This window comes from Hippopotamus amphibius, chromosome 4 (genome assembly GCF_030028045.1).
Source record: "Hippopotamus amphibius kiboko isolate mHipAmp2 chromosome 4, mHipAmp2.hap2, whole genome shotgun sequence".
NCBI classification, from domain to species: Eukaryota; Metazoa; Chordata; class Mammalia; order Artiodactyla; family Hippopotamidae; genus Hippopotamus; species Hippopotamus amphibius.
The window spans coordinates 39911408-39932654 of record NC_080189.1 but is presented as its reverse complement, the minus strand read 5'-3'; positions in this window follow the sequence as shown (position 1 = coordinate 39932654).

The window sequence follows — 21247 nt, the reverse complement described above, 5'->3', positions numbered from 1 at the left end:
GTTCTTGTGGAGAACAGAACACTATTAACCCAAATCTGATATCTTTTTGGACCTAGAAGTTAAGTGTTCTGTTGGTAATACAAACTGTTCTGTATTTCTGGAATAGAGTAACATCTCTGAGATACTGTCTTTTTTTATGTGATGGGAGGAGATGATAACTATTTTTGGTCCTGAATAAATTTAGAATGAGCAGTATTGCAAAATGTTGCTTGTTCTTGGCGGAGTTACGGGTATTCTTACTCAAGAGGTTAAGGAAGGAGATAAGTAATCAAAGCAGTTAGATGCCTGTAGAAAGGACATGGAATCGTTACAGGTGGATTACCTGCACCTGGCATTGAAGAGCAATTGAAAGAACCAAACTGGGTCCAATACTCAATATTATGTAAGTCTGATTGATGCAGAAAGTACTGATATTGGATAAATTGTCCATAAGGAAAGGCTATGATCCTATGAGTGGGAAGAATATTTTCTCTAAAGTTGGAAAATATTCCTGTATCAATTATTCAACATTTTTGAATATACTTCATTCAAATATTATATAACCTGGCACAGGAAATGGGGTCCTGAGCAGCAATACGCCAAGAAAAGTGGGGTTATGATCTGGCTTTTATCTTCCACTCACTAAAATAAATCAGGGCTTCTTGGGAGAAGTCTGCTTCCAGGACTGGGACAGAGAGTACAAGATGAACCTGGGGATTTCAGTTTGCTAAAAAGTAAGAATGTGCTAACACAAGGGTGGGGACATGTCAAAAGGCATAGAATCCAGCTTCAGGTAGCTCCCCGTGGTCAAATATGGCACAACTTGAGCATCAAAACAAAAAATGACAGTATTGATCATAACCAATTGAAAAAAATAGTAATCCATGAGTTCATACTGATATGTCAGTCAAGCATTTGATCATGAATAGGATATTCACATAACTTCAAAATATCTCCTCATTAAAAAACTGATTGATTGCAAAGAGATAAAGAGGAACTTCACAGCTACTATCCAGACAGCCACTAGCTTAATCAAGAGATCAAAGCTCACACCGCTAGTTATGGGAAGAATGGAAATGATGTACCGCATGATAGATGCAGTAAGAACACTGTCACTTCTGTGATATTCCTGCTCGAGATGCATAACCTGAACCTAATCATGATGAACCAGTGGATAAACTCAAACTGAGGAACATTCTACAAAATAGCCTGTAATCTTCAAAAGTATCAAGTCCTTGAAAATCAAGGAAAGACAAACTTTCAAATTAAAGGAAACTAAAGATAAATGACAAATGTGTATGAGCCTGGACTGGATGTCTTTTGCTGTAAAAGACATTAAGGACATTTGTTAAAGTTTGAATGGGGTTTGATCATTTATCAGTGCATTTCCTGATTTTGATGGTTGTCTTGCAGTTATGTAGGAATCAATAAATAAAACAAAGTTAATGTCATCCGATTTTATCCTTAGTGGCCAGTAAGGCCTGAATATTTGTGTGAGAAAACAGTAATGTACACTCATTGCTTCTAGTTCTTTACCTCTCATTCATGCTTTAACATATTTTTCTTTCTTTTCTTTCTTCTACTCCATTTTTGACTGCTCACCAAGGACACCAGTAAAATCTTGGCTAACTAACTTTGTGCCACTTAGTGTCTGTGTGATCTTACAAAATTTACTTCACTTGTGCCTCAGTTCACTGTAATCTATTATATGGAAAAATAATATAATTGTGGTTGAGATTTAAATACATATAAAATGCCTAGAATCGTTCTTGGCACAGGTTAAGTGCTCAGAAATGTTACCTATTCATTATTAGTAGTAAATATTTCCATCCTAGAATTCTTGCCTGTAATCCAGACTTAAATATTCAAGTGCCCACTGGACGTTTCCACCTGGATGTCCCACAGACACCTGGAACACAGAATGCCAACACCTGAGCACCACACACCAGCACTTGTTCCCATTCTTCCCACACCTGTGTTCCCTATCCTCGTGAAAACCTACACCAGAAACCCGAATACCTCCCTTGACCCTTTCCTTTTTTTTTTTTAACTTATCCTATTCAGTGGATGACCAAAGTGATTTCAATATGCTTTTATTTACCCCCTACTCCTCCTTCCTCACTGTCACTTAGTTCAGCATCTCATTCTCTCTCCTATGTTTTTGTTTTTTTGTTGGGTATTTGGGGAGGGGTGTTATTTGTTTACTTTCTTAATGAGATAGAAGAACTCAAAGTGGAGGTGTTTGTACAAGGGGTCTGGCAGGAATGGAGGGTGTGGGTCAGTCCATGTGCCAGGACATGCAGAGAATCTGCAGTAGCGCAGACTCAGGCCTTTTTCGGAAATAGGCGGGAGGAGTTCAGTTTTGATCACTGCAAAACTAACTGACCCCTCAGTAGTCACCATGGAAGTTTTCAAGAATGAGTTGAGTTGCAAGAGGCAGTGTGCCAGCAGCCCTAAGGTTCAGGCTTCAGCTCCCAAGGCAGGAAGGCTATTGTCTGGTGTGGTCCTGGTCCTGCCCCCAGACCCACATCTCCCCTGCCCTCTTCTCACCCTGAGAGGAATCTTGGAGGGTGGTCCCAGGACAAGTGTCCTGTCATCCACAAACATCTCACCACTTTGACAACTTTGCCTGAGATACCTACTCAGGTATGGACCCAGGGCTGGGTCACTGCTTAGGATGAAAGCCCTCACTGTCTCTCCCATCAGTGACTAGAATCTACCTAGTTTTCCTGCTTATTCTTGACTCCCATCATTCTTCTGTCCTACCTCAAAATGTAATATGAACAAGTCCACCTTCCCCCCTTAATGAATTCACACTATCTTTAACATAAAATGCAACCCCTTAGTATGGCTTCCGAAGACCACTCTCTCTAGTTTCATGCTTTGCTCCTCTCCGTTGCCTTCTCTTGGCTTAATCATGGAGTTGTGAACTAATCAGGGTACCCACAGGTGCCATCGCCTCTATCCTAGGTGTCTGTGCAAATGCTGTTCTCTCAGGGCTGCTGTTCCCTGTATTTCTTGCTTAGTTAACTTTGGCTCTCTCTTAAGACTGTGCTCATACATAGTCACATATAGGAAGCTTTATCTGAACCCTGTAGTGGGTTACACACTCTCTCATCTTGGGCTTCTTTGGCAGCACTCATCACATGGTTTCATAGCTGCCAAGTATTCTCTATTCCTGCATTACATGGAAAATAACTTGAAGGCAGGGACTCTGGGTGTTTGTGGATGTGTGAGTCTCTTCAGCTCTTATGTTGTCTTTCAAGTGCCCAGTACATTGATAGAAATATAGAAAATATTTTTTAAAGATTTTTGAGTAAGTGAATAACCCCAGCTGTATTAGTGACTGTCTCCCTAATTCTGCGTCATTTTAGACTGCCATCTATGTATAGCAAATTGACAAATCATCATGCAGTTACAATATATTGACAAGTCAGTCAGTATTTACTTTCTATTCCCAGTGTCTGGCTTTCAATAAGTACTCAATAAACATTTTAAAATATGCAGTTTTAAACTAAGACGTTGAATTGGATATTAAACCTTTCTTTACAATTATTTCTTTACAAATGTATACTTTTCTCTGCCTATAAGATCTGGACTTTCTAGAGCCTTGAAGATGCCAGCTACTTTTTAATAGCTGACTCAATAAAGTTGATAATGATTATGTTTTTGTAATTTTTCAGGGATTCTTTTTCTACCAAGTATGGCAATGGCATTGGAACTGTTCCCCACTCCAGCTTAGACCAATGAGTTATTTTCTGTATATTTCCTATAGCTTTATAATCATCCGAACTTCACATGGTACCAAAAAGCAACTAGGGCATTTTATACCACAGGAGTTAAGAGTTCATAAAATAGAAAACAGAAAAACAAGTGATAAATCCTGAAAATAACCTCCTAAAACTATTTTACAAAAGCTCTGAGGAATATATCCAGGAAAAGGCAGACATAGCTTTTATAACGTTCTAGATTTCTAGCTTGGGTATAAATTAAGCCTCAATGGCTTTAGTTCATGCGATTGAAACAGATATGACTCTGAAATATTTGTTGTTTATTTTATATATTTTCAGTGACCCTGGATTGGTATTATAAGTATCTAGCTTATAGGGTAGAGTAGAATAAAGTATTAAACATGGAATCACCAAGGACTTCAACAATGGACCTATTTTTGACATTTCTCCCCAATGATAGACAATTATTTGATAAATCATGTTTTAGATTTTCTAACTGTTCTTCACAAGAATCGACTCCATGGGTTAACTCTGTGCTGCTACTTTAACAGAATCAGTCAGTTTGCATCCTCAGTTGGACGAATTCCACTAAGAAATGACTGAGATGTAGTAGTGGAGGCCTTTATCGAGGCCGTTACTTTGATGCCTCCATCATCTCATATTCATATTGAAGATTAATGTTTAGCTCAGGCCCTGGGTGACTAGGACAGTAGAGGTCATTTGAGACATCAGTAGGTTATTGTGAAAGCAGAGCTTACAGAAGAAGAAAAATAGATGCTATTGTATCTAACGATCTTTTGTCAGCACGACAAGATCCCCTGAAGTCGGAAAGCTGACCACGCTCCACAAGCAAAGGACATGGCCTAGAAAAGTCAGAAGTCCATTGACTCTGGAAGGATTCTACAGTCAGAGGTCACCACGTTGGAGCCTGTTTACATGGTTACTAGCCTGCAAATAGGCCTACAAGTCCTGGATGTTATCTCTAGAGAAAGATGTTTAAACTATCAGAATCATCAGGAGGAGAAAAAAGCCCATTATTCTATCCCACGATTCAGGGGAAAAGACCTGTAAATATCATCAATGGGTGGGTTAGCTCATTTCTAAAGTTCCTTCCCAACTTAATGTGCCAGGGCAGACAAAGTGCCCATGGTGCCTTCCTAAGAATTTCCACGTTTGTATAAAAAGCATTAGTTAGATTGAATTCTTTGTGACTTCAAGTCACTTACTCTGAGACTCAAAAGCAAAGTAGGATTTATCAGTAAGGTGAAGATCTTAAACAAACATCACAGGGTCTGATTATAGAAGCACCCAATGGGTGGTAGCCTTCATTATTACTCTATGCTTATGTTTGTATTTCTTGAAGTACTTTGGTAGTTCTCAGACCTCTTGAACAATGAGGAGTATTATTATCTGCTTAATAAATACGTTGTTGAGTAATCACTTCCACTGTTTCTTGCAAAGCTTTGCCATTTATTTCAGATGTGAACCTGTTGACAAATAAATGAATGGCCAAAGTAGGTACAGAAGGAACCTCATATTCCACATCTACCCAGAGTAAAACAGACATGAAAATATAAAAAATGCAAAATAAAAATCCGTGTGTTTATTTCTAAACTATTTATTGAAATCTGCCTATATATAAAGTGCTGTCCTTAATGTCCACAGAGCAGAGATGATGCTCCTCTATGAGTGTGCAGTCCAGTGAGAAAGATTAGAAATGTTGACATATATGTGGGCCACAGAAAGGCTTAGAACACTGTTTCCTTGAGTCTGTCTGTTTCATGTTACAAACCCTCTTCTGCAGTGACTAAAGTCAACTATGGAACAAGCTATAGTTTATTTTGCTGTTTAAAAAATAGTTTATTTTATATTGCTGTTTTGCAATATAGTTTATATTTCACTGTTTAAAAAAATTCTAGCAGAGGTGATGACTGATTTTTAAAGAATAATTATGGCAAATTTGGTAATCACAGCAAAAGTCTGAATCATGTACTACAATCAGACAGAATGCATCATTTTTTGGTTGGAGGGCCTTAGAAAACACATTTATTATCTTTTGATTTTCTCTTTTGTAAAATATAAAAGGTAGTGAGAACTGTGCCACTGTCTTTTGCACGAAGACATATGGGATTAAAGAGATACATAAAGCAAAAGAAGAGAGACAATACCCTTGTAACATAAATGATATTAACATATGAGGAAATGAGGATTTAGGAAGATTAAGTACCTTGTAAGAGGTTATACAAGGGAGTGGCTGAGTTGTGTCAAGGTTCATAAGCTGTTATTGACATTTTCATCTTGGAGATATACAGGGAAAGGTCATTCTTGCATTTCTTACTTCCCTCCCTTTACAGTGTTTGTATAGCAGCTACCATTTAATCCCTGGGTATGGTCTCTGTACAATGATTCTGACTCTTTTGTGCATAAAAGTTATCTGGTAAACTTGTTTAAAATGTGGATTGGGGGATGCCCTTAACCTCCCACACTGATTCACTGTGTCTGGTGTGAAACCTAGGAATTTACATTTTTAACAACCACTCCCCGGGTGATTCCATCACAGGTGATCCATAGATCACGTTTTGAGAAACACATTTCTCCATGACATGGGGGATTTTAACAGAAAAGCAAGGTATCTTTCAGTTTTATTAGAACCTAACATCTTGACAGTGTCTGGGTCCTATCAAAATACGTAGTTAAATACGTCACATCAAGATAAAATCACCTCAAAGTTCAGTCTGATCCAGTTTATCTTTACTTGGATGGATTTGGGACTGAGCCCCTTAAAAGATTTAATACATATAATTATATGCATATATACAAGGTAGATGCTTTCTGTGGTAGAAGAAAGCAGGAAACTATCAGTGATCAAAGAGTATTATAATTCATGAATTTTCAGCTAGGTTTAATATTAAAATTCCTAAGGGAAATTTATTATATCAATTTAGTAGATCAAAAAGAAACAGTGATATCTCTGGATTAGGTTTTTAAAAAGTATGTAAATTTAATTCTGTGAAACAAAGCAAAACAAAGGATTTTGAGGCCTTGAGGTAATCTTTCCACAAATTTTTGCCTAGTCCATTCTTTAGATATCATAGAGAAAGGTATTCTATTGATGCTTTTGTAAATCTTCTATCTCTTCATCAAATTGACTTCAGTTTTATACTGATCTGCTTAGTATACAGCCATTGACTTTATACCTGAAGGCATCTAATCACCTTTTGTCTAATCCAGAACTGGTAATAAATCAATGGACAGAAGTGATTCATGGTGTTTGTTTGTTTGTTTTTTTCAGGTTGCTGAAATTCCTTGCAACCCTTTTCAGGATAAACATCAAAGGGCTAGAAATTTTTCTGCTTGCTTGTTTTTAACGCCATGACAAAATAATTGTGGTATTCTGGGAATGTGTAAGAAGAATATTAAGTTCAAAGGCAAAAGAAGAGGCTAGACTAGGAGCTTTTCTACCCAAATCAGAGGTTTTGAATCTTGGAGATGTAGCCTCTGTGTGGACAGAAAACTAGATATTTTTCCAGAAATCCTACATAGTGTCATTTGCATGTGTACATTATTGCATGATTGATGCATGATGTGACCATTAGGATCCCACACTCCAAAATGTAGGTGGACTTATTTTTCTGGAGAGGAAAAAAGAAAACTACCAGTGTGTACCACTGTATATCTAAAAGTCTTAATAGACTCCAGGTTAACAAGAAGCTTGAAGTTTAATCTTTCACCTAATAATGGGTTTCTGATCTGTTTGACTGCTGTTATTAAAAATGTGACTACATTGGCGTAGATATAAAAGCATATGGCTGGACTTCAGTTTTTTTTTAAGAGAATTGTGTGTATTTTAGAAAAAATCTGGAGAAGATTTTTCCTATACCAATATGTCAAGTAATTTCCACCTCACCTTTAATGCTGCTGAAAAGGAAAACATTTTCTGTAATTGTAAAGAATTTGTTAAGAATCATGGCAATATTGATTTAAATACAATTAACCAAAAAGAAAAGTAGAAATAATTCACAATTAATGAACAATTGGTAGTACTCGTCACTGTGATAGTGCTTTATATTTAATCCTTTCAAAGATGTTATAGAGCAATGTCATCACCATGTATTACAGATGAGGAAACAGGGTTGAAGAAGTGTTAAACAACTTACCCAATTTCGTATGACCAGTAAGTGGCAGAACAAGCTTCTAACTTTGTCTGCTTAGCTTGGAATCCCATGTCTTTCTCACGGAGGCATTTGCTCTTCTCATTTATAATGTTTCCAGATAACTCATCTGAGGAAAATCATAGCAATTACAGTTCTCACCTCTTTTCCATCCCACCCCTGACATCAATCCCAGCATTATGGAAAGTCATAATTATACAATACAAGCATCACAGGCTTAGGAATCAGATCTGCTTATTCTTTGTATAAATTTAGGAGATATCTTCTTTTTACAATTCAGTTTATTTATCTGTAAAATGGGTGTAAAATAATCAACCTCAGTAGCACAGGCTAAGTGTTGCCTTCCTCTTCCTTCAATCTGGAAGAAAAGAGTGGTGGGAGTAGGGTAGGTATACTGAAATAGGAGAAAATTTATCTTCTCTCCACCTACTGCACCTCATGAACCACCACCAATTCTAAACTGCTGCCTTAGGACAATTTGGCTGAAACAGTTGGACTGGAGACATTACAATCTATTGAAAAACAGATTAGTGATGGTAATAAAGAAAAAAAAAAACTGTAGTTCTTGTTATGCAGCTGTCAATTTAAGTTACTTCTAATATTCCTGGACATTAATTCTGGAGAAACACATTCTCCCAATTCAACTGATACCCTATGTTGCTAATCTTCAGGGAAATTTTCAAGACTTGAATATTGAACATATTGATATTTTAATGAGAGGATTCTTGGCTTAAGAGCAACTCGATTGAATATTAATGCATCTTTATTACATCTTTAATTCCAAGGACATAAGCATATTTTTATTATAATCATAGCATTAAGCATGTGTTTACTCAACTACTTTGATTAGGTTAAGTGAGGTTGTTCCTACCATTCTTTAATTGCACAATCTAATAGTAGATTAACACACTTATGTATGATTCCAACCTTGTTCTATTTTAGTTCTAGAGTGTTTCACTTTTGGGGCATTTTTTTCAAATCATGTGCTCAATACTTTGTTTCTGCTTAACTGATCAATAAACTGAGTTTTCCCTTATTTTTCTTTAAGACAGAAATAATCTTTTTGTGCTATTAGTTTTATTTTCATCTACCCTTTTAAATATCAACATATTTGTCATGTTTACGGTTGAATGCTGAGACCAGATGTAAATTAAGCAGAGACAGTGGATTGTGTAGCTTAGACAACGTGGCTACTCAATTCCCATTCCAGGGAGTGATCCTGACTTGAGGGTAGTCAGGGATATCGGGAGAAGTTCTGGGTTTGAGGTGATATATATCACAATTGTGGTTCTGCCTCTAGGTCTATCCCTATACTTTGTAGGGGCACACTTTTATTATGAGACTGAAAGTCTGGGTTGGACTGGCTCTTGGTTCCTTTCTACCTGGAAAATCTTAAGATTCTATGTTTTTTGTGGATTCATGCGACTCTTTAATAGTAAATCCCCATAGACACTACGAGTTTATCTTATTATATAATATGTACAGCCTCTGTCAAGCACTCTTAGGTATAGATGGATCTCGCATAATTTTTAAAAATTCTACTTTACCAGCACCTCATTGTATTTGGCTAAGGCTGATCCCCCTAGATGAGAGGCAGAATCTCCTGTGGGCAGGTCAGGGTGATTTTAGAAGTCCTCCCAGTTTGTTTCGAATGCAGTATCAGTTGCTTTCTCTCCCTTCTTTATTCTTATTCTCTCCTAAGAGATGTGACTGCATACTTAGTGCCTAATTCAGGGCAATGATTCCATCCATAGACAATTTTAGAGGATAAATCAAGGTGCTTCTCTCTTTTATACCTGCAGGGAACATTAGACTGGGAAGAACCTATTAAAGAAATCTCTTGGAGGAAGGCCAAGCATTGCTTACACATTTTAGTAATAATATTCTTAGGTCCCTGTCACAGATTATTTATGGTTGCTCTTAAGTTTTCAATAGGCATCATTCTACATTGAAAAGGCACAAGCAAATACCAGAGTAACAGTCCCTTTGTTATTTTTTTCTCTAAGCTGCTTACTCCCCCTCAACAAATTATAATAGCCTGTCTCTACTGATGTTTTTTAACTTCCTATTTTAGTATTAACAGTAAATTTAATTAACATGTTGTTTACCCACTCTGCTATTTCCTATAAGCATCTCAAATTATTGGACTCAGACCACCCTTACAGCACCTGATCGGAACAATCTCCCAACGATGAGCCTTCATTTATCATTGTCTTTGATTTTTAGTCCTTGAGATACTTTTAAATCCCTGCATAGCTGTGTTCTTAGTTAACATTTCTTGAGTGTATTTTTGAAGTAAAATATTTTATGGGACTAATTTTTTGCATCCAGTTGTACCCATATACAGATCAAATGGCATGATTTGCTAAATGTAAACGCAGCCTGCTCATTCCTCATTAATGTATGATATCCTAAGTTCATACATTTCTTTTTATTTCTGTTTTAATTTTTTTCCGTTGCTTTGCTCAGATTCAGGGATATTATTTACAGGAATCCTCTCTCTTAGGAAACTCTTCATTATTTACAGATTGACGAGTGAATATTCAGAAAAATCATGCATTTTCTTTATATTCGTTTTTAGGTTGGTTTGAGTCATACCTGGCTAATTTTTACTGATGTTATAGAGTAGGAGAAAAAAGCAGAAGGTTGTCAGTTCTTGAGGACCAGAACTATGTCATTCATTCATATTCCTCACTGAGATTTAAATAGCAGGTATTTGATTAGTATTTCCTACAGCTCACAGTAGACTGTAAGCTCTGTTGGCATGGAGATCACTATGGAACCCACAATGCCTAGCACCTATTGGCTGGCTTTCTCTCCTTCGCTCTCAATCTGTATATTATTCACATAAACATATGTTTATTTAAATTATTTTCACTGTATAATTTATTTTTAGTGAAATGCACAGATCTTAGGTGTAGAGTTTGATAAATTCTGACAAATGCATATACACATGTAACCCACATCCTATCAAAATACAGAACATTTTTGTTACCCTAGAAAATTTCTCATGTCACCTCCTAGTCAAAACCTCCCTGCCAGAGCACTCTTCTGAAATTTTTTTTTAAAGCAATTTTGCCTGTTACTGAACTTCTAACAGTTTCAACTCTTGTGTTCAGCAGATTTTACCAGTTTTTAAGGTTCATCTTTGTAGCTCATCTAGGAGTATTTTGTTTCTTATTGTTAATGGGCATTGAATACACCAGAATTTTAACCCATTCTCCTCTCGTCGGAGAGTTAATATTATTTGAAACAATTAGTGTTGTTTATAGCTTTTATTATGTGAATTAAGTTGCTATGAACATTCCTGTACAAGTCATCTGTGTGTGCATGTGTACCTATTTTTATTTCTCTTCGATGAATACCTAGAAGTAGTGGTCACAGAGGTAAGTATATGTTTATGAGAAACTTCCAGGTTGATTCCCAAAATGATTATACTGGTGATGTTTTATGCTTTCAGTAGCAATGTGCGAGAGTTCCAGCTCCTCCAAATCCTTGCCCACAATTGGCATTGTCTGTCTTTTTAATTTTACCCTAATGAGAATGTACAATGGCACAGCCACTTTGTAAAACAGTTTGATGGTTCATCAAAATGTTAAACATGGTATTACCATATGATCCAACCACTCTACTAGATACATACCTAAGAAAAATGAAAATATATGTCCTCGGAAACTTGTACAGATACATTAACAGCAGCATTATTTATTTATTTTTTATTGAAGTATCATTGAGTTACAATGTTTCAGGTGTACAGCAAAGTGATATTTTATATATATGTGTATACACATATATATTCTTTTTCAGATTCTTTTCCATTATAGGTTATTAGAAGATATTCAATATAGTTCCCTGTGCTATACAGTAAGTCCTTGTTATTTATCTGTTTTATATATTAGTATGTATCTGTTATTCCCAAATTCATCCCTCCCCCCTTTTGCCTGTGGTAGCCTTAAGTTTGTTTTCTATGTCTGTGAGTCTGTTTCTGTTTCGTAGAGAAGTTATTTATATCAATTTTTTAGATTGTGATATATATATATATACACATATACATTCCACCACATCTTCTTTATCCATTCATCTGTTGATGGACATTTATGTCTTAGCTATTGCTAACAGTGCTGTTATAAACGTTGGGGTACATGTATCTTTTTGAATTTGAATTTTTGTATTTTCTGGATACATGCCCAGGAGTGGGATTGGTGGATCATATGGTAACTGTATTTTTAGTTTCTTAAGGACCTCCCTATTGTTCTCCATAGTGGCTGCACCAATTTACATTCTCACCAACAGTGTAAGACAGTTCCCTTTTCTCCACACCCTCTCCAGAATTTATTTTTTAATACATTTATTTATTCATTTATTTATTTATTTATTGGCTGTGTTGCGTCTTCATTGCTGCGTGTGGGCTTTCTCTGCTTGTGGCGAGTGGGGACTACTCTTTGTTGTGGTGCGCAGGCGTCTCGTGGTGGCTTCACTTGTTGCAGAGCATGGGCTCTAGGCATGTGGACTTCAGTAGCTGTGGCACATGGGCTCAATAATTGTGGCTCGCGGGCTCTAGAGCACAGGCTCAGTAGTTGTGGCGCATGGGCCTAGTTGCTCCACAGTATGTGGGATCTGCTGGGCCCAGGGATAGATCCCGTGTCCCCTGCATTGGCAGGTGGATTCTTAACCGTTGCGCCACCAGGGAAGTCCTCCAGCATTTATTATTTGTAGACTTTTTGATGATGGACGTTCTGACCAGTGTGAGGTGATACCTCATTGTAGTTTTGATAGCAACATTATTCATAATAACCAAAAATTGAAAACAATTCAATGTTTATCAACTAATAAATGGATAGGTTAAAAATGAGGTACATTCATACAATGGAAAAGTAATGAAGTATTAATACATATTACAATATGGATGAACCTTGACATAATTACGCTAAGTAAAAGAAACCAGTCACAAGACTACATATTGTGTGATTCCATTTATATAAACTGTCCAAAACAGGAAAATGTAGACAAAAAATGGATTTACAGTTGTCTAGGGTTTGGGGGGCAGGGAGGAGAATAAGGAGAAATGAGGAATAAGACATGGCTATGGGATTTCTTTTGGAGTGGACAAAATGTTCTAAAATTGAAAGCAGTGATGGTTGCTCAAACCTGGGAATATACTAAAAAAATTGAATTGTACACTTTCGATGGCTGAATTGTAATTGTATGCTGTGTTAATTATATTTCAATAAAGCTTTTTTTTTTTTTTCCCAAAACAACTTTTGCAGAGATGGTATAAGTGCAAAGGCCCTGAGGCACGGAGTGCTTGGTGTGACTGAGAAGCAATAAGAAGCTCTGTGTGGCTTGAGTGGAGTGAACACAGCAGACAGAGTAGTAGGAGAGGAGGTTGGAGAGGTAGGCAGAGGGCAGGATATATAGGGCTGTGTGGCCCATGAAAGGGAGTTCAGAATTTATTATGAATGTTGTGTGTAGCCACTGGAGGGTTCTGGACAGAGAAGTAGTATGATCTGTTGTGAATAATAATAATAATAATAATAAACTCCGCTGCCTGTGTGAGGTGGGAACTACAGAATGGGAACTAGGAGAACAATTAGGAGGCTCTGGCAGGAGTCTGAGTGAGAAATGGTTGTGCGTGGGACCAGAATGAAAGCTGTGATGGTCATGAAAAGTGGTTGGACTTGGGATGTATTTTGAAGTCAGAACTTACTGGCACACTGGATGTTTGATGTAAGGGTAAGCAAATGCTTAAGGAGAAACAGGTGTGTGTGTGTATCTGTGTGTGTATTTGGATGTGCATTCCACTTTGTAATAAAGAAAAAGCTGACTTCATTATTTTACTTTGTTCTAAAGACAGTACTTTATTTGGAAGAGAAAAAAAAATGGTCACCTTTTTTTCTCTGCAAACTCTTATATTTTATTCGTTAGATGGGCATATTCACATAAACTCAGAGAATGTTCTTAATATTGTTGATGTAAGAAATAAACTACCCATAAAGTTCAAACATATAGTGTTTTACATACACAGTAATAACTTGAGAGAGAGAGTGCTCTGTGGAATCTCACATTTCCCGGTGAAAATTTCATGTTGTAGTCCTGTACTGAATGTTTGCAATTAATCACATCATTTATTTCATTTTTACTTAGTTTTTAGATAATGTTTTTTTCTGTTGAGTGTTTTTTGTAGCCATTTTTACCTTTTCACATGGCTTCTTCTTATATCTGGCATTATTTATATATTAAAGCTGATTCTACAAATCTCAGTCCTGTTTAAATTAAATCCTCATTCTCTATGTAATCATTTCATAGTTGGACTTTTTGTAGCAAGGAATTTATTTTCTAAATAGCATTTTTAAGTACAATTTACATGTGGAAAAAGTGTCAGCAACATTTAGGTTTTGTACTTTGTGACCATTTATATGCACATTGTATCTTGCATGTATAGCTATGAAACCAGCAGAAGAAAGTTAGCTAGCCACAAAATGCATCAAGTGTGGTGTTGACCGAAAAAATCCCAGTGAGCTATAAGCCAGCTCATTTGTATTTCCACGAGGATGCACTGAATTGCATAATTATGCTCTTGTTGTTGAGTGGTGACCTAACATAAAGGTGCTTGTGGTTATTGCCTAAGATTGTTATCAAGGTAAAGGTCTTAAATAGTCAAAATAAGTTAGTCATCCTGAGACTCTTTTAGTGTTGTAGGTTTGCAGGCATTTCAGAAAATTCCTTTCCTTTGAGGTAAACCCTAGCTTCATTTCTCATTTCCTCTGTCCCTAGTGGGTGGACAGGGAATCCTTCCGTTAGGGTCTCTTTTCTGGTTTTAATGATGGCAAAGAGTTTTCTAATTCCCAGAAGTGGGTGATATTATTGACTTCAATTTTCATCCACAAGACATTTTGGAAACCCAATGATCTGGCCCTTATTCATTCACCGTGGGCATCCATAACCTTTGCAATCAATCACACAGTATGGCTGACATTAATGCTGCCTGCCAACAAGACTCCCAGGGCTCCTTTCTCCGGCTCTGTTTTTATTTCCACATCGGAAACGTTCTCCGAGGATGAAGAGAGTACGGTGGTGGATTGTGACTCCCAAGGTGTTGAAGCAAGAGCTATAAGTTCTCCTGCTCTTACTCCATGGATAAACAAGGTTGAGGACAGTTGCTGCTGCTCACAAAGAATTTTAACTGGAGCTAGATGTCGGCAGGCTGAATCAATCAATCAGAGAAGGCAGGTGCCAGGGATTTGGAGGTGAATACTAAATAAAGGGGAGAGAAACCCCAGGAAAGGGAGAAAGCGTGAAGGCAAACAGGGCAGTTGTTCTTTCCCATACCAAGGAAACATTGTGCCATGCTTCCTGCCTATTGCTAGGGGCTGCAGATCAACCATCAAAGACACAAGTAAAATGCTGGCAGCCTTCCTGACTTAAGCGATACTCCATAAATGTTCCACAATATGAACAGCATTTATTGTCATTGTTTTGTTCTTCAATCTGATTTTTTCTCATAATGGAGATAGCTTGCATTTTCTTAATTGCACCCCATACTGACCAGTGGTCTACAGTTGGAATCGCCAATCCAGGATACGACTGGTCAGCTTACCTTACTGAAAAACACTTAGAAATAATCCATGCAGCCGTCTAGTCCTGCCCCAACTTGGGCTCCACTCATGCTCTGCTCACACAACTTATAATCATTAAGTTATATGCTTACAGGTCATAACTATCATGAAAGTAAATCCATATATAGGTACTGTAAGTGCCTATCAATCAAATGTGAATGTAAAACAAAGTTGTATATTTTCTCAGCAGGTCTATTAACAGCAAACTAAGTGGGAGAGATGGTCTTGTTAATGCTTCTCAACTTTTTTAACATTATGTGACATGCATGAATTAATCAACCCAGCCATATGTAATTTTATAGATGTGGGAGTAGCAATGGTAATAGATCTCACAGTATCTATTATCTGTATTATTATTGTGATTCTCATTTTTAACCACTGAGTGAGTTGAGGGATCAGGGAACTGGGCTTCAGATCTTTTAACAGAAGTTAGGTGGTAATAATTGAAAGCTGAGTATCTTCTTGACTGGTAGCTCTAGAATGCCAGCCTCGTTGCTTATAATGGATAAACCCTATTATCTCATGGCTTTCATGACTATTTCCCCATAATTACTTGAAGAGACTGGAAAATGGGATAGCAGTGGGTTAGCTCAGCAGGTAGAATAAGCTGATGAAACTGTTAGCTTCCCTGCTCTACTGTACTGAAAGAGATATTTTTGAAACAATAAATGTATTCTAGCTGGCTAGCTTTCACTCATGGTATACTTTAAATCAAACACACAAAAATACTGTAACAGTGAAAAGTGTGTACCCTGGAGTCAAACTTTCTGTAATAATTCCATATAAGTTACTTAAAGCTATACGTTTCCTCATCTACAAAATGGGGTATTAATTGTACCTGATGTGTATGGTTCCAAAGAGGAAGAAGTAATACATGGCATTTGGTACTAGTTTAATACATATCTTTATCATTTAACCACTACACATATTTCAGTTTTCCAAGGGGGGAAAACAATGGTTGTTATAGGAAAACTCTCATAAAAAATTAACACCTCTTTCATCCCAATTCCCAGTGTAATTACAAAAAAAACTTTTTAAGAAATAATCTGGTTATAGGATTAGCTCTTGTCACTGCCAGAGATATAAAACAGGTGGAGTTTGGCAAGACATAGGCAGTCATGGACTTATTTTTGTTGATACATAATTCATAAAACATAAAATTCACCATTTCAAGTGTGCAGTTCAGTGGCTTTTAGTATATTCACTATGTTGTGTAACTCTCACCACTATCTAATTTCGGAGTATTTCTATCACCCCAGTTGGAAAACCCATAATCCCAAACCTATTAGCAGTCAGTTCCAGTTCTCCTCTTTCCACTACGAATCATTAATTTACTTTCTATCCCTGTGGATTTGCCTATCCTGGACACTTCATATAAATGGAATCTTAAAATACGTTGCCTCTTGTGTTGCATCTGCCTTCTCTCCAAATAATTTTTTCAAGGTTCATCCATGTTGTAGCATGTAACAGTACTTCATTTCTTTTGTGACTAAATAACAATAGTATGGATATGACACATTTTGTTTTTTCATTCACCAGTTGATAGACATTTGAATTTTTCGAACTTGGGGTTAGTATGAATAATGCTGTTATGAACGTTCATGTACAAGTTTTTGTGTCAACATATGTTTTCGGTGCTCTTGAGCACCTAGGATTGGAATTCTTAATTCAACGTTATGGTAATTCTGTTTTACTTTTGAGAAACTGCCAAACTATTTTCCAAAGTGGCTGCCCCACGTTACATTTTCATGAACAGTGTGTGAGAATGCCAGTTTCCCCTCATACTTGCTAACGCTTTTTTTTCCTTTTTTTGATTATAGCCATCTTCACAGTACAAAGTGTGATCTCATGATTTTGACTTGCATTTCTCTAACTAATGATGGGCATTTTCTCATGTGCTTATTGGCAATTTGTATATCTTCGTTGGAGAAATGTCTCTTCATTGATGGATCCTTTAAAATTGGATAACATGTCTTTTTATTGCTGTGTTTTAAGAGTCCTTTATGTATTCTGGGTACCAGACCCTATATAATTTGCAAATATAAAATTCTAAAATTTATAATTTGCAAATGTTTTCTCTCTTTCAGTGGGTTGTCTTTTCACTTGAATGATTGTCTTTTGACACACAAGTTTTTTAAAATTTTAATAAAGTCCAATTTATTTTTTTTCTTTGGTTGTTTATGTTTTTGGCATTACATCTAAGAAACTGTTACTTACTCCAAGTCCTTGCAAATTTGCACCACTGTTCCCTTCTAAGAGTTTTATAGTTTTAGTTCTTATATTTAAGTCTTTGTTTCATTTTGAGTTAATTTTTATATATTATGTGGAGTAGAAGTCCAACTTAATTGTTTTGTATGTGGGCATATTTTTGAGAGAGCAAATCCTTAGTAGTTTGAATAACTCAAGTGACACCTAGGCTGATTCTGTGTCTTAGTTGTGTTTAATAGTTTGAACCCTTGGAAACTGTAGATAAAAATAGTTGTTAAAACATTTCCAATTAAACAGAAAATTTGAAGGACAGGAAAAATATAACAAAAAAATTAAAATCACTCATACACCTAAAACTTAAGGCTAACCAGTTTAAATATTTTGCTATATGTACTTATATCTTCTGTCTATGCATTAATATCATAATGTGCATACTATTTTATGTTTATTTTCAATTAATATAACATGAGCATTTTACTGTGGCAATATTTTTTTAAACTTATAGTATTAAATCATGACTATATTATCAATCTCATTCCATATTGTTACACTTTTTAAAAAAAAATTTGAGTGTTACCATGACTATTCTTATACCTTAATGTATGCATGTGACTCTGATTATTTCCCCAGGTAAATTCATTGGATTTGAATTTCAGTATCGAAGGCTTTTGATTGATACTGCCAGCTCTCTAGAAGTAGTCCAAATGATGGTTGATTTTGTCTCTGGAGGGTTTCTTTTGTTTTGTATTTATTCTTTCTTAGGATTTTTTATCTCTCTGCTTACATTGCTCATCTGTTCTTGCATGCTATCTGTACTTTATCCATTAGAACCCTTAGCATATTAATCATAATTGTTTTAAATTCTAAGTCTAGGGCTTCCTAGGTGGCGCAGTGGTTAAGAATCCGCCTGCCAATGCAGAGGTCACGGGTTCGATCCCAGCTCCAGGAAGATCCCACATGCCGTGGAGCAACTAAGCCCGTGTGCCAATAAATAAATAAATAAATAAATAAATAAATAAATAAATTCTAAGTCTAATAATCCACATCTCTGCCAAGTCTGTTTCTGATGCTTGTTCTGTCTCTTCAAATTGTGTTTTTTGCCTTCAGGTATGCCATGTAATTTTTTTTTCTTGGTAGCTGAACATGGTACTGAGTAAAAGGAACTGTTATGAACAGGCCTTTAATAATGTGGTAGTGAGGTGTAGGGGGAGGGAAAGTGTTCTATAGTCTATGATGAGGTCTCAGTCTTTCAGGGACCCTATGCCTCTGGACTGTGAACTTCCTGCGTTTCTCAGTTTTTTTTGTTTTTTTCTTCCTTCTTTCTGCTCAGGTGGGACAGGAAGGCTGGGAGGGCTAGAGGTAGGTATTTTCCTTCCTCCGGGTCAGCTAGGCTCTGATAATAACCCAGAGTTGAGGCTCTGATTAACTAGCTTACCCTGAAGGCAGGCCTTGTTAAGAGGAACAAAGTGCTCTGGTATATTTCAAAGTGGTTCCTTTTCCCCTCTCCCTGTTGGAAACACAAGGGGATTTTTCTCTGTATTGACTGTGGGAACCTGGTCAAGCTCCTGCAGATAAATCTCACAGTGTTGTGGGGGTCCCCTTGTGACTAGGCTCCCCTGGAGTTTTTAAATCTCAGACTTACCACACTGAGTCTTCAGCAATTTGTCAGTTACAGTTCAGGTTTCCCTACCCCATCCTGGTTCCAAAGGCTGTTTCAGCTCAGGAGTCTCTACTCTGGTAAGCCACTCCTCCTTGTAGTATTTGCCTGTCTGTCTTTCCACTCTTGGGGCCAACCTTTTGCTTGTGTCCTCTCCTCTCCAAAAAGAGTTTTCAATTTTTCAGTTTGTTCAGCTTTTCTACTTTGTTATTAAGACATAGTCACAACTTCCAAGATCCTAATATGCAGAACTGGAAACCAGAAACCAATGATCAACTTTGAATTCTTTTACTAGGAATGTAGGATTTACAAAAGATAGGAAGAGAAGCCTATCCTTTACTTAAATGGAAAGAAGTTTAAGGAAGATGGGTCAATTGAATTTTTACTTTCAAAGAAATAAAATATGTGTAGCCATTGAGAGAAATATTTAGAGGCATGAAAGTCTCTAAATTGAGAGCTGAATGAGGCAGCATTATAAATTTTCTGTGGGCAGGACCTAGATGTCATTTCTTCTGTAAACTCTTATAGAGCACTCAGTAAATATTGATTGGCAACCTGGAAGAAATAGAATTTCTTACAGCCATGGGCTATTTACTTCAAAGTATCTAAAAAGCATAGAGCTCCCTCGAAGGAGGAAGTCAACCTTAGCTTGTGGGGATGGGCAATATTGTGAGCCTATGTTTTCTACAGTATAGCTTTTCCCTACCTCCTGCGTGGTTAGTTGGGCTAGTGGTAAGCACTCAGTAGTAGACTGCTTAGGATCCCATGATGTGGCCTCATACAAATAGATGACGAGGTCAGTTAGATTCACCTCTTAGAAAACTGATCTGGGAAATTTTGTGAGACTACTGTCCTGAAGAGGAAGGACATGAAGCTGAATGAGTATATTGCTGAGGACATAAGGTAGAACAGGAACATGAGGCATGATGACAAACCAAAGGCATGAGAGACATGAAGCCGTTAATTAAGCAGAGACTAAGAGAAAGTAAAAAGATAAGAGTACAGGGTGCGGATGCTCATGGTTAGTAAGAAGAGATTGGAACAGATGTCAAAAGAGGAGATTATCATCTACATATTCCTCCTGGTAGGATTTCTTGATTTGCTTTGGATCCAGAATGCTACTCCCTATAAGGTCTAAGTCTGCTTTAGTTCCTGTTTCATGAAATTCCATCTCACTTACTGTTCCATGTGCATCCTTTAATAACTGACCAGCCCTTACTTAGCTACCTTATTGCAAGAGAAGGGTCTAAATAAAACAATATATGTGGACTTTTCTCCATTTTATCTGTTTTTATGTAGATAAAACTTGAAATAGTTCAATGTTCAAGACAAAAAATACTGGATAATTTCCCATAAACTCATTAAAAGGGCAATCTCCTTTAATTCAGAATAGTTGAATATTTGACCTCTTGAACTGATTTTATTACCTAGTTGTCTACTTAATTTATGTTGCTTATGTTTAGGTTAAAATTTGTTACATGTATTAGAAGAATGTATCTAATAAGAAGAAAAAAGGAAAATAATTTCTATTTACATACTTCATACTTATAAGTAGCTTACCAGTTGGGATTTAAGAGTTGTTCCCAAAGGCATTTTTTTAAAAATTAGTAGTTGGCTTGTGAATCCCTTAGGCTTTCCTCAGGGACATCAATAATAGGTCTCTTTAGAAGTACAGTAGTGATTTGAAACTGATATTTTTAGCTTAACACAGCAATTATTGAATTCTTATAGAAACAAGTCAAAATTATGCACAGTAAGTTTGCTTTATTTTTGTTTTTGCTCCTAAAAGATATAAAAATTGAACAAAATTTAATTAATTTTTGTTTTTACCAAAGGCTTCCCTTTATAATTAAAATAACTCAAGCCCCACAAATATAGTACCTT